Below are 14,785 nucleotides of genomic sequence, written 5' to 3' on the forward strand. Positions count from 1 at the left end.
TTAAACTAATATAATCAGTAAAATTATAAAATTATAAATTAGACTAGGCTTATATTTATAAATTTCAAAATAATTTAGCATGAATCGGTCTAAATTTTATATATATATATATATATATATATATATATATATATATATATATATATATATAATTTGTGTCTATAAAATTCAGCCCGGCTCAATGAAAAACTATATTTAGATATTTATGAATATAAATTTAATTTAGTTTATAATGTTATAATTTTGCTAGGTTCAATCTATGAGTTTTATAAATTTTTGAGTTTAAAAATAATTTGTAAAATATTAAAAAATAATCTCTTATCTGACTGTCTTTTCTTTTTTTTATTTTTTTTTTTGCGCCCTTTCGGCTTTCCAACAAACATAAATAAAGTACTTTATGGCATGCAAACCGTAGCCTGACGGACCACGGAAACATGATCCACTGCACCACAACTAGTCAACGGAAACTATAGATAGCATATTCAGGCCAGGATCACATCATCCCTTGGTATCACAAGACTTGGTCCGTATACTGGGTAAAAATTTTTAGATATTGAATCAAAATTCAAAGAAAGATATCCAGTTGGGCAAAGTTTTGCTAAAAACGCCGACCAATCATCGGGTTTCCATATTTTTGTATTTAATGATATTCAAATAAATCAGCAATGCTGCAAAGATAACAAATGCTTATACCAAAACAGCACCCACAATTTGCTGAGAAGCAGTTCGACCACCAACCTAGAGAAACAGCCACGAGCAGACCGGGTTTGCCCCTGATTCTGACTCCGGGGCTGACATATGCTCTATAACCTTTATTTGCAATTATTTAATAGCAGATAGGGATTATAGCTTTTTGGACCAGGTCTCAAAGCACCTCAAACTCTGTCATTTATCCACTTCACAGATTTTAAAGTGACCGATGGATGATCCAACAGTGTGTTTGGACGAAGGTCAATCCTTCTTTGCCGCGAAACATACAACCCCAACTCTTGGATGGTAGCCTTGCTTATACAGGGGCCCTAACGCCTCTTTCTTTTTGCTCAGCCGTTGGGCCCACCGGATCCTCACCTTGAATCGGTGCGCCCATAAAAATTTCTTAACAAACTACCCTTGGAAAGCTCACACGACACCTCGTTATTGAATATTACAAGTCCAGTCCAGGGGATTATTAGTGAAGCTCAGCTTAGGGGCTAAATATTCTTTTCTCATCTCATTAGCACCAAATCCTCTTTATGATTGATTTTTAAGAAATATTAAAGTTGATTATTTATTATATCACTTTGCTGCACCTTTTATTTACTAGCATTATGAACTGCATCAGAGTACTTTCATGCTAAAATTAAAAATTTCTTAACAAACTACCCTTGGAAAGCTCACACGACACCTCGTTATTGAATATTACAAGTCCAGTCCAGGGGATTATTAGTGAAGCTCAGCTTAGGGGCTAAATATTCTTTTCTCATCTCATTAGCACCAAATCCTCTTTATGATTGATTTTTAAGAAATATTAAAGTTGATTATTTATTATATCACTTTGCTGCACCTTTTATTTACTAGCATTATGAACTGCATCAGAGTACTTTCATGCTAAAATTGTTGCCACAATCTATCAAAAATAAACTCATTAAGTACGTTATGATTTCTTTATCATCACATCAAAATAGATATATTTAATTACCAAAATCCTCCATAATCATAGTGTATCTAATGGATTCCCTTATCAGGATAGACATGATTAAAGACCATTTCCTTTAATGCATTAGAGCTGCACAAGAATGCTTATCATAGGCTTCAGATGCGACCGATAAAGATTTACAGTCTTATTTGTTAACAAGGTGCAATCTGGGAATGAAAAAAAAAATAAAAATAAAAACTGGAGTAAGACGCGGAGTAGAGACACCTTCCTCGGTATCCTCATTCTACAGTAGAGAAAGTGTAATAGCTATGGTAATCATGGACAAATGTTCATTCATAATGGATAGCAAAAAATAGTCAAAGAGGAACTCCCTTATCATTATCCATTTTTTACACAAGAATAAAAGCCATAATTATTAGAGTTGTGGCTCTAGAGGGAATTGGAAGAACTGATTGATGAGAAATGTAAAGGGATCATAACTATCTTAGCTCACATCTATTTGAAGCCACCTGCACATGATAGGTATTGCCGCTATAACTTAATCCGGTAGTGGGAAGGCTCGGTCAGCACTCTAGTGGGATAACGGTTTACGGTTTACTGTTTTGTATGCTAAATAAGAAAAAAAAAGTTTGTTGGATTGGTTGACTCCGAAAAAAATAAAGAGAGTATAAAAAATACTATATTCTCGTACTTGGTATCAAGTCTTTCTTCTATGGATAAAGAGTCTTTCTCTCCCTGAACTCGGCTCTGTTTTAATGAAGAGATATTTGAATTTTGCTCATCCGGATCAACTCAAAAATTTGAATCTGAATAAAACTGCAATGTGTCACTTCTGATGCCAAGGATTGCCACCTATATGAGAAGCTTGATAATACTTTTAGTCTACGCCAAGAACCTCACAAATGAAACCCTTAAAAGTGCAAATGTCACATTGATTGCGTACTTTGAGCAATTAAAGTTGTGCATTATACTCAGTGCACATTTTAAAACATGTACATGAGCATGCACCCAAATATATATGCACATACTATTGTCCGGAAGAGAGAGTCACATCTGTAACTGCAAATGGTTACGTCAGTTAACTCTCACAAATAAAATGAATAGCCGTTTATGATTATGTTAAACAGAAGGATTTTTTACATAAACTAACTATGATTTGTTATTTTAGTTTAGACGACAAAAATACCAACAAATATAAGTAGACAACACTTGATCGTCTCACAAGTATTGTTAAATTGGATTGTGGTCGTCACCATTTGACTTTACAATTCGAAACGAAACAACAGGCTCGTAACACAAAGACGCAATTCTAGTGAAAATATATTTTATGATTTGCTGATAAAGTCACTATGTTTTTCTGTCTTATGGTAGCCCTTCTGTGCAAGTTAATCACGTTTAGCCATATGCATGGTGTTGTGGTTGAAATCTGGCCTGAGGGTGACCACGCCGGAGGAGTCGGGAGAGCCGCCGGCCGGGACGGAGAAAGGATGGCACCTCCTATGCTCCGGGGACCCTGCACAAAGTCTCACTGGGCATTCCGGTGAGGGCCCTCCGATGCTTAATTTAGAGAGGATGTTAAGTGGATTCCCAAGTCTCCAGGCGTTACCTGATGTGAGCTATTTATAGTCCATGCAAAGGTGCCCAGATGGTGGAGGTATGGCCCGTCCTCATCATAGGAGGATATGACTTTAGCCAGGTGGCATGCAGTCAAGGCTTGCTTGAGGCACACGATTTGGGCAGTCCTTGTGGACAACATGGCGTTGACATGTGTGGCAGGATATGGCCCCTGACAGTAAGCATAGCTGGGGCAACAAAGCATGACCTCTAGTTGACAGGTGTGACCGAGCATGACCCTTGATAGGTGGGACCGGGTATGGCTCTAGGTATGCCATGATATGACCAGTAAGCAAGGCATGGTGTGGTGAGGTTGTGATATGCAGCCGCCTGCGCGAGTATGGACGCGCGCGTGGGTGCGGCCACGGGTGAGGTTGGGGAGGTTCAGAGGCCGCGACATATGTTTGACGAGGTCAGCTTGATAAACACTGAGGTCGGTGTTGAGGAGAAGAGGGGGTCCCGGACTTAGTCCCACATCAATTGAGTAGTGGAAAGGATTGTGCCTTGTAAGGAGGAGCACACCCCTTTTCCTCAAGAGGCGCCTTTTAAAGGACAAAGCTGAGGGGAATATTGCCTTCAAAGGCGGCGCACATGCGTCCTTCCCCAAAGTGGACAATACCTCGCGTCGAGACGCAACCCTTTTTTCTGCTCTAACAGATGGTGCGGTGAGCGTGGACTCCCCCATAACCCTGTAAAAAATCTTTGGGTCAGCACGAATCCTTTCCACTAGGGGAGCTAGTGTTGGAGAGAAGAGGGGGCCTCGAACTTATTCCTATATCGGTTGAGTAGTGAAAAGGATTGTGCCTTATAAGAAGAGGCACACCCCCTTTCCTCGAGAAATGCCTTTTAAATGACAAAGCCGTGAGGAGAATATTATCTTCAAAGACTGCGCACGTACGTCCTTTTCTAAAGCGGACAATATCTCGTGTCGGGACGCAACTCTTTTTTCTGCTCTAACACATGGCACATGGCTTTCTTTTTGCCATGATGCGTGGTTGGTATTATTTCATTTTAGCATTTAGCTAATGACGCAAGAGGATCCAGGGACAATTTAGAGTCCACCTGAGTTGCTTTTTGATATGTTCTTCAAAAAAGCCCTGGCATAGAATTTTTAGCCATAGATATGTACAATGCATATGAGAGAGAAGCATGAATAGCTACAAATTTTGTATTTCTTATAAATTTATTTATGTGACTTGTGCTCTCCTTAAGGAGACATCTTAATATACATGTAGTGCATGTATTTCTATGTGCATCTCATGCGAGGACAATCCACTAACCGGAGAGCCTCCGTAATCGGTTGATTTGCTAAAGTATCAAGCATGGGCTCTAATGCATCAAAAAAGGCTTCCTGATTTCCATTGGAAGTGAATAGATCGTGAGAGAGAAGAAGATAAAATGAATAAATATGCAGCCAGACTTGTAAGATATTTTTGTACATTTGAATATAAAGAGATAAAGTATATAAGAATAAATCTCCATAGCGATGATTAGTTGGAGGAGAGAGACATTGAATCATAAACTTTACAACATATTAGACTTTCACTCCTCCAACTTCTGGCGGTGTGAGAAAACGAGTCAAATCTTCACTTGTCAGAGATTTGGTTGAGCAGCTTATTGATATTAGGTATATCATGGAGCCGGGCAGACCCCACTTCCAAGATTTCAAATGGATCTGGATAGAAGTCACCAGGCCTGATTCAAGAAGCGATCCCTTGTCTCCAAGTCCTCTTCTGCCTGCAGATGTTTCTTGAGATCTCACATCAAACATGCATGTTAGTCTCCGCGACGATGATCACAAGCTGCTTGGCAATAGATTCACCTGTCTCCATTGGTTGGCAGAAAAAGAATAGGGAAAAATGATTAATGAAAAAAGAGAGAAGCCTATTGAGTTTTAAAAGAAAAAAGACGAAAAAATAGTATTTTATAGACATACAATTATTATATTTTATTAAAAAAATTCATAAAAGATATAAAAAAACTACTTTTCTACCGATTAAGAATTAGAGTTCATTTTTCCCCCAAAAGTATCCTTAAGTAATCAAAATCCATGAATAATGTATTTTTCTTGATTAAAAATATAATAGGTATTTCATATAACTTTTTCAGAAAAGTAAATGCTTAACCAAATATAAGCTACCACCGAATGTGTCACTTTCTATAATCAACTAAACACACCAAATCTATTTTGCACGCATCATATTTCTAAGAATCACTTTTCTAGAAAAAATATTCTAGCAATGGAATTTTTTTTCTATGAACTAAATAAGTCCTTATTGTCTTGTTGTTCGTATTGGCATCGATCCAACATATGGCTCGAAGATTGGCTCAGCTCTTGATTACTTGAGATGTCAATAGTGCCATCATGTGTCTCTACCCACGCCTCCAACCAAAAAAATTCAGGTGTGCATAGTTAACCATGCCAACCTGCTCTATTAGTCATTGACTCATTGCCTTTGCTGTTCCACCGACTTGTGCATGTTGGATTTCTTGTACGTGTTGTCTTTTATTGGTGAGTAGGTGTATTCGAGTTCCAAATGATGGTGTCTACCAGTTTGATTTGTATTATGACTTTGAGCCTGTTTGGAATATAATTAGACTGAAAATCTTGTAGGATTTATGAATTGGACTATCTATTTAAACATATCCCTGTATCAACCAAACTCCACCTAGCCCAAATTCTTTGGAGAGAAAAAAAGTTCTCCAATTTTTTTTTGCTTGCCATTCAAAGACAAAGATTTGGGCTAGATTTGGATATGCTCTTAGAAAATGAAAGCTAGGTGGCTCAATAAGACTGATTCCTACAGAATTTTCACTCCAATTCTGTAGGAACATCCCAATGGATCTTTATTTATATGATACGGTATATTGCATCACTCTTTACATTAAATTGGCACGAACCCTTCTAGGGTTGCATGTTGAATTTCGGGCAAACATTTCCAAAAAACAGGATAATTCCGTCCATTTACCATGCATCGTAGTGCTTTTTGTTTGTATGTTTGTTTTTTGGATAAGAACAACGAAGTATATTGATCCCATTCTTTGTGACTGTTTAGGTCAATATATTGATCAAATTTTGAGATAAACAATTTCCTAAGTGCCCATGTTTGGTAACTGCATATCTTGGTTTTGTCAAATTTTTTTTTCTTTCTTATCAAGATAAAAGGCGACTCAAGAGATTAAGGCACTTCACGACTCTCGTAAAGTGTACATGAATGATCATCTTATTAGATGGTAAGAAAGGATTGGCTCAATTCATAAATTTATCATCAAACACAATAGATCGATTAATTTTAAAGCTGTCAAATTAATAGTTATAGACCTGATGCACTTTGTGTATCATTTCTGAGCATCAGTAGTTTTTTATTTATAAATATGAGAGCAGGAAGGAGGAGAGACGTGCCATATAAATAGACCATTGCGGCCATAGAGCTTAATGTTATTGAAAATGAGTTATGTGCACGTGTGTGCACACGTGTGCACATGGAGAAGACGTGTGACAGTGCAAGGAACTAGCCAAACCGTTGCTCGAATGAGGGCCGTCCGCATTTCTATATAAGGGCAACCCCTCTCTTCAGTTTACATTCTTTATTCATTTGCTCCTCTGCCCGAATGCTCAAGTGTCTAAGCTTTCGGGTGGTGCTTCAGCAAAAGGTATAATGGTTCTTAAACAAGACTTCCACTGAAGGACAAGTTATTAACTATAGTATTATCATCGAAAATATTAACCTTAGTATTAGATTATTAACGATTGGTCACGCCTTTGTAACCAAAATCAGGCGTTGCTAGATTATGGTCTTGTAGTAGAACTCTTCTTTCCTACGAGCCTAGTTAGGCTTCTTCTTTTTTTTTTTCTTTTTTCCTTCCATATATTATTTCTTCTATAAATAAAACGGGTGGCAAAAAATCAGAAATATTTTTTTAATTGTTTGTCATATGTCTTATAAAATGAACAAGAAATATAGAGTTAGGTGTCCAAATAAAATCAGAAAAAAGAAGAAAAATTAAAAAGTCTGATCATATGATCCTAATTCGAAGGGTTCAATTTTGAAAGTTTTTGAAAGAGGAAGGTTAAATTTTCAAAGGTGTTGGCCCTTGCTTTGACTCTCTCTCTCTCTCTCTCTCTCTCTCTCTCTATATATATATATATATATATATATATATATATATATATATATATATATATATATATATATCCTTTGTTTCGGAAGGAGTTGACTTTGTCTATTTAAGGGCATAAATCCTTTGTTCCAGAAGGAGCTGACTTTGTCTATTTAGGGACTTGGGCTCTAACTATATCACAACTATAGATCTCACCCAAAATGACAAGCCAAAAGGTATGATTTAGGTTCTTTGATCCTATATAAGTATCCAAGATTTATCCAACGAATAACCGATGTGAGACTAAACACACGTCTGCACAGGTCCTCACATACTCTTCCTGTTTAAGTCTCATCAATCTAAGAGTTTTAAATCCATTCAAATCTAATCATAAACACCATGATCGGCTCGTGGTCAGCCCCAAGGGTTCAAATCCATTTAAATCTAATCACAAGCACCATGATCAGCTCGTGATTAGCCCCAAGAGTTCAAATTCATTTCAATCTAATCAATCGGCTTATGGTCAGCCTCAATAGATCTGTGCTGCAGTATCTCCTAGTTCACATAGGTATGAGCCAGGTTCACTCTGATATCATTTATCACAATCAAGGATCTCACTCAAAATGACTAGCTGGAAGATATTATTTGGATTTCTTGATTCTATATAAGTATCCAAGATCTATCCAACGAATGACCAATGTGGGATTAAACACACATCCACACGGGTACTTACAGACTAGATGGTGGTTGAGTATGTAGAAGGTTGGAAATAGCCCCTCCTTAAAAATAATAATAATAAAAAACCGTGAGCTTGCTCTACCATAAATTGCATAAATCTTTCTAATCACTTGAATTAAGCCTTAAATAGTTTATAACTCCAGTTCTCAAAAGAGAAAAAAAAACTAGTTTATAACTCACCACACAATTGCCACTATTCCATGGCCTACCTTGACCAGTTTATAGCTTACTGTACTATTATGACCATTCTAGATGCGTAGGCTAGATTTTAGAATCTATCCAGTCCATAATGATTCATTGGATTGGAGATTAAATCCAACGAACTCATTTACAAGTAGATTGGTTATGAATAATATACATTTAACTTGAAGAGATCAAACTCACTTCCAAACCCATTTATTTTAGATAGGATTTTTTTTTTTTGTATCAGAAAACTAATAAACATTTTGAGATGGTAATTATTTTAACTTCAAATTAGGTGATTCGAAAATCTTAGATGCACAGCTAGCTCCCAGTCCTCTTTCTTCAGCCCCAGCAATTAAGATTTCCACTGCATAAAGCTTCCGGAATTCATTCTTCTAAAAGCATTTATCTTCAAGAAAAGTGTCCTTGAGATTTACATTTCAGCCTCGAATAATCCTTTAGGATTTATTGCTCTCGCTCTCAAGATGGTGGAGATTGAAGTATTAAGATGACAGTTCGCATGTTGTCTTTCATGTGTTCCATGTTACGTGTTCGATTTAGGCCTTGATTATTGGTTGGTTGCAAGTGCAATTTTTTCCTGCTATTTGGAGATGGCTGCCAGTCAAGGTTCGGCACAGGCTAGCAATCCCATGGCTGCACATTTCTCTCCCTGGGTCCTGTTTGAAATGTTCCAGCTGGATCTGGTACACAGGCTAGCAGTCTCATGGCTACATAGTTTTCTGCCTGTTTGAGAAGTTTCAGTCGGATCGGGTGGGATCATTCTAGAATAAGAGCTCAGGGATGGGAGAGAGGGATGGAGCAGGAGAGGGAAAGGCCTGCTCGTTGCGATGTCGAAACTGACCCTGCAACCCCGTGCTCTCCTTCTGACTACCGCTCCCTCCCTCTGCTACACTCATGCTCCTTTTGGGGGAAACCGAGAACTTCTCAAACACGCTGTCCATGCAAGAGCAATATGAGCAGCCGTTGTACCAAAAAAAAAAACACACAGACACACCGTCAACCGAAGCCAGGCCTGCCTTTTGTTAGCATGGGATACATGTCTGAGTCCGAGGGATTAAGACATTAAATTTGTTTAGGACAAAATAAGATGACGGAGAGTGATGTCTGCAATGAGCAAAGCGATGCCTGCGAAGTACAGCATCCGCTGAGGGCTTAAAAGCATCACACCATGAGAAACATTGACTGTTATCTCTTGGCTTAATTATCTGGAAAGTTCCCTGCACCCTCCCTTTGAGTAGTCTTGAAGCCTCTCTTCCGACCATTTCCAAATGTCTCGAACAGACGTGTTTCTTCAAGGTAATCTCAGCCAGTTTGGCCGTGTCTACCAATCAGCACGTTACTTGAAGCTTTTTCAATCCAATTGGCGCAGATTCTTGAAGCTGAGCGCGAGTCGTCTCCTTTTTGAGGCCCTAATTGGTCTCTTTCTGCTACCAAAATGATTAAAAAAAGAATCCCAACATGACATTCAGGGCGGTGCAGATGATGCGTTGCTATTTTAAAAGCTACAAGACCTTCCACACGTGTGTTTTTGTAGCATTAGTTTAGAGAACCAGAGACAGTGCTACAACTACAAATAAACCTCACTGTTCCTTATCATTGTTTTTTTTTTTTCAAGAAAGAGATGTTATCACCACAACAACTGAAAACGCTAGATTAAAAATGAAATAGAATCCATAGAACAATTTGATTACAATGGAAGAAACAAGCCTTGAGACAAGGACGACTAACGAAACTGCTGCAGCATTAGCAAGACTGGGAAATACCGGTCACCCTGGCAACGGTAACCCTAGTTTTTCCAGGAAACAAATGAAAAGAGAACCTAAATGCTTAGCCAAAAAACAAAAAAGAGAACCTAATTACTTCCCAGTTTGCTTTATATGGCTGCTAAGTAGTGTGCCTTATCTTTTTGTACACTCACTAGAACTGGATTCTAATTCTGAAGGCTTTAAAACCAGACTGAATACCAAGTTTTTAATTGGAGTCGAAAAAGTATTTACAAGCTTCTCTAGTAAAATAACAAATAAACAATGACAGACTAATGAAGAGAAATAGGACAACAGAAACATTTTTCACTAACAACATGCGTTGGGTATAGCACTGATGTCATTCACTACATAAACCATCCCTAACATCCTGCCGTAGCAGATAACTACTTTTATCAACACCGAATAAATTTCAGGGTAGGAAGCTCTTGACATCATCTAGTAATAAGAAAAAAAAATGATGCACAAATTGCTTACATATATAAGACCTTTAAAAAGAATTGAAAGAGATCTGCAATGATGACTTGGGGGAACCAGCTTTTGGACATCCAATCCAACCTCTGCATGATCTAACTGGATGCAACAGGTTTTGCCATTGTTCTTTTGATGGCTTCTGCATATGTCCTGTGCTGGTATGTCAAGGTTGATTCCAGCAGGTCCCACAGCGATGTCTTTGGACTCCATCCTACAAAGACATGATCGATTGATCATTATCATTGTGACTTCGTAAGGACTATACACTAGTCTAACAAACAACTGCAACTGGAGTGCAGAGTACCAAGTTGTTTATTGATTATGGTCATGTCGGGAATCCGTTTATCACTGTCATCATATCCTTCACCATAAAACTCCTTGGAGCTCACATCAATGGTATGCTCCTCCAATGGTGGATCTCCTGACAGCTTTGAATACACCTGTGAGAAAAGGCAATAACATTCGGAAGAGGGTACGCATCTCATCCACATCTAATATCAGCAAATCTTTTCATCTGCATACCTCTGTCATCATTTCAGCAAGTTGCTTTACTGTAACTTCATTGTTGGGATTTCCGACATTAAAGATCTGGCCATTGGCTCGAGCAGGATTTTCCTGAGGGCAAAGTAAATTGTTTGCTTTGCTTTAACATGTTAACAGAGAGGGAGACACAAGAGGGTGAAGAACTGCATACAATCATCAAGAGAACAGCTTCAATGGCATCCTTGATGTACCCAAAAGTTCTTTGGGATCCACCATCAACAAGCTTTAAAGGTTCACGGCGTAAAAGATTCTCCATGAATTATACTGTAAATATCCTTGAAAGCATAGGGGATATCAGTATATTTATTTTATCCTTCAAGTGCAAAGTTAGATATATACATTACTGAAACATGCCAACACCCGAGGAACGCCCTCACTAGGACCATCAATTCCAGGAATAAAATCCATCCTTGGTCCAATCCAATTAAAAGGTCTCACAATAGTAAAATCGAGGCCATTTTCTGCACCCTCAGCTGAAGATAGTTTAAATATTGCAAGTAAATATCTGGAAAGGGATTTTACAAACGCATACATAGAGCATCAGAGAGTAAGCCTACCATAAATTAGCCTTTCAATAAGTTGTTTTGCACAAGCATAGGACCATCTCTGCTTCTCAATCGGGCCAAAAATGCATGGTGAAGCATCTTCTTTAAGTACATAAAACTCTGGTTCCTATTTCAGAAGTATAGAATATTGAACAGTGGCGGAAAAAGATTACAAAAAAAGAACAGGATGAAACAGACTTCATTAAATGTAATTATAGACGATATGGGGAGGCATATGGTTAATACACAATGAGAAGAAATAGGTTAACAAAAATGTCCACAATCACATTAAATAACAGGAACGCACATATTCCTTTTCTGGTTTAACGCACGAGCGCAATTGGGAACTGGGATTATCATGCGACGCGGGATGTAGTGGGATGCGATGCAAAGTACCCGAAACGGCAACACAATTTCCCCCCTAAAACTATGGGCTCGTTTGGTTCGCGGGAAGCATTTTCTTTCATAGGAATATGATTCCTGAGAAACAAATTTCTAGAAAGAAGATGTCTAGGAAAGTACTTTTGGTTCGTTTGGTTGACCATGGAAAAGTGACAAATTTCCAAGGTGCTTATGTTTGGTTGGGGGTGGTTCTATATACACCCCCCTATTGCTCAGGACACCCCCCAAAAATTAAAAAAAAATTAAATACTCTCTACACCCCCCCATTTGCTAAGGACACCCCTAAAAAATTAAAAATTCCTAAATTACCCCCCACCCTCCGCACCCCCTCACCTAAATTGCTCTCTACACCCCCCAAACCCCCCCACCCCGCTCTTCCCCTCCAAAACACCTCGCCAACGCCCAAAACCCCCCGTTCCCCCTTCTCCCTCTCGTTGCCGGCATTCTCCCGATCTCCGACCACCTCGCCGGCTTCTCCCGGAACCACCTCGCCGGCTTCTCCCGAAATTTTTTTTTTCACGGTTCGTGCTCCGTTCGGCACTGGATCGCCGAACAAAAGGCTTCTGTTCGGCTGAACAGTGCCGGACAGAAGCCTTCTGTTCGGCACTGTGCAGCCGAACAGATCTGTTCGGTTGAGGGTTGCCGAACAGAAGGCTTCTGTTCGGCACTGTTCAGCCGAACAGAAGCCTTTTGTTCGGCGATCCAGTGCCGAACGGAGTACGAACCGTGAAAAAAAAAAATTTCGGGAGAAGCCGGCGAGGTGGTTCCGGGAGAAGCCGGCGAGGTGGTCGGAGATCGGGAGAATGCCGGCGACGAGAGGGAGAAGGGGGAACGGGGGAGGAGGGGTTTAAGGGGGGTTTGAGGGGTGTTTTTTTTTTTTCTTTTCAAAACGAAACGGAGGAGGAGGAAGGGGGGTGTATGAGAAAATTTCAAGGGCAATATGGTAATTACACTAAAGGTTAGTTTGGGTTTTTTTTTTTTGGTTTTTGGGGGGTGTCCTGAGCAATAGGGGGGGTGTATATAGAACTACCCTTTGGTTGGCCATCCACTTTCCTAGAAAAGTTATATATAATTCCTATTATGCCCTTAATAAAAATTAGGTTTTTAATGCCTCTTTAATGCTTCTTTAATGCTGAAAGGACTTTTTGGGAAAAAGTAAAAATGGAGTGATTCCCGCCTCATGGGAAAGTAACTTTCCCATGTTTCTCATGGGAAAGACTTTCCCATGAAATGTGAGAATCACATTCCCATGGGAATATAACTTTCCCTTCTCTCTCCTTTGAAAACTCCAACCAAACAAGAGGCATCTCATTACTTTCCCGTTGACCACACTTTCCCCTCTTCTTTTCCCGCGAACCAAACGAGCCCTATATTATTCCATTTTGACACTTGCCTCCAGGACATGCCCATGTCACAGTTTCCTTGGTGACGCCGACTTTGCTCCAGCTGGCCAAAATGCACGTTTGGGAATCCAAATCGGGATATTGCACGACCACTGAAGACGCAATTGATTCAAAATGAAACACCAACTGCCCTAGCCGCTTCAAACTGTTGTTCTAAGTGATCGTTGGTCTACTGTGACAACTTATTCATTCATATACGCTTTCTGGTTTAGCTTATAATTGTTACTACAAAGACCTATATGATGCCTCTAGTTATGATTAAATAACCTTTATTTCTATGTCCAACTTGTTTGAACATGATAATTGTCTTTAAGCAACTAGTAGAAACATGCCAACTCAGCTGTATCAATGGTGAGGTAAATGTTTTATTGACGCTCTCATCACCCCTGGCGGCGAGAGCAGCACCATGGCCAAACTCACCCGATTGCCACAGCCTCATCCGTCGCTTTCTATCCCTTGCGATCTCCCTTGTGTCAATAAACCTCTTTCAGCGCAAGAAAATTTGTCTGCTTTTCCTTCTTTCCTTGTTTTGAGGAGGTTACTGGTCGGTTATTGTTAAAATGCCTTTATGCATATGTTTCTTTAATCTAGCGCACTTTTTCATTTTGTCATCTCCTTCTAATTTTTTTTCTATGCTTAAACTAATGTGCAAACAAGAAACATACTGCTCTTGTTGATATATGCCTTCGTTTTACTCACAAGCTTTCCTTTATCAATCTGTTCTTGTATTTTCTTCTTTTCTTTTCTTTTTCTGCAGCATGGGTTGCAACCAGGCTGACCCAAGCCTTAGGCGACCTAGGCGGTTGCCCAAGCCCCAACCCAAAGAAAGGCCCCGCCCGACTCCTGTCTCGTAGCTACAGTAGTCCGTAGAGGTTGAGGCGCAGAGCCAACGGCTATCTTGACAAGACGACTCCCAATCCCATCACGGCATCGTCCATCGTCCCTTTCTTTAAAATCCTCGTTGTCCTCCACTCCTCCTCAATCCTCATCGTCCTCCTGACTCTTGAGCTCCTCTTCTGCATATCTGCTTCAATCTTCGCTGACCGCTCGCCGGCGCGATCGTCTTCTACGGTTAACTTGACTTCTTTAGAAGTCAACTCATGATTCACTAGGGCCAAGATTGCTTGGGTCGACTTGTGATCCACTGGGGATGACTTGTAAAAGGGCTAGCTTTTTATTGCTATTTGGATTCTATATGCGGCTGTTTGGGGTAGACTCAACTTATTCATAGGTCAACTCATGATTTTTAGGGGTTAACTCAAGAAAGTGCTTATTTTTACTGTGCCCTACCTTTCGAATGGGCCCTAGACGGAGATCTGGGAGTGCTTATAATCCGGCGCACGTTTCTCATGAGTTGAGAAT

General features: G+C 39.5%; 1 pseudogene; it reads right to left on the reverse strand.

Moving 5' to 3' along the window:
• Positions 1-10,575: 10,575 nt before the first annotated feature.
• Positions 10,576-11,748, reverse strand: LOC120113006 (UDP-D-apiose/UDP-D-xylose synthase 2-like; annotated as a pseudogene).
• Between the last annotated feature and the right edge of the window lie 3,037 nt (positions 11,749-14,785).

Source organism: Phoenix dactylifera, chromosome 4 (genome assembly GCF_051530095.1).
Source record: "Phoenix dactylifera cultivar Ajwa chromosome 4, Ajwa_hap1_PhDact_Kaust_v1.1, whole genome shotgun sequence".
Classification (NCBI taxonomy): Eukaryota; Viridiplantae; Streptophyta; class Magnoliopsida; order Arecales; family Arecaceae; genus Phoenix; species Phoenix dactylifera.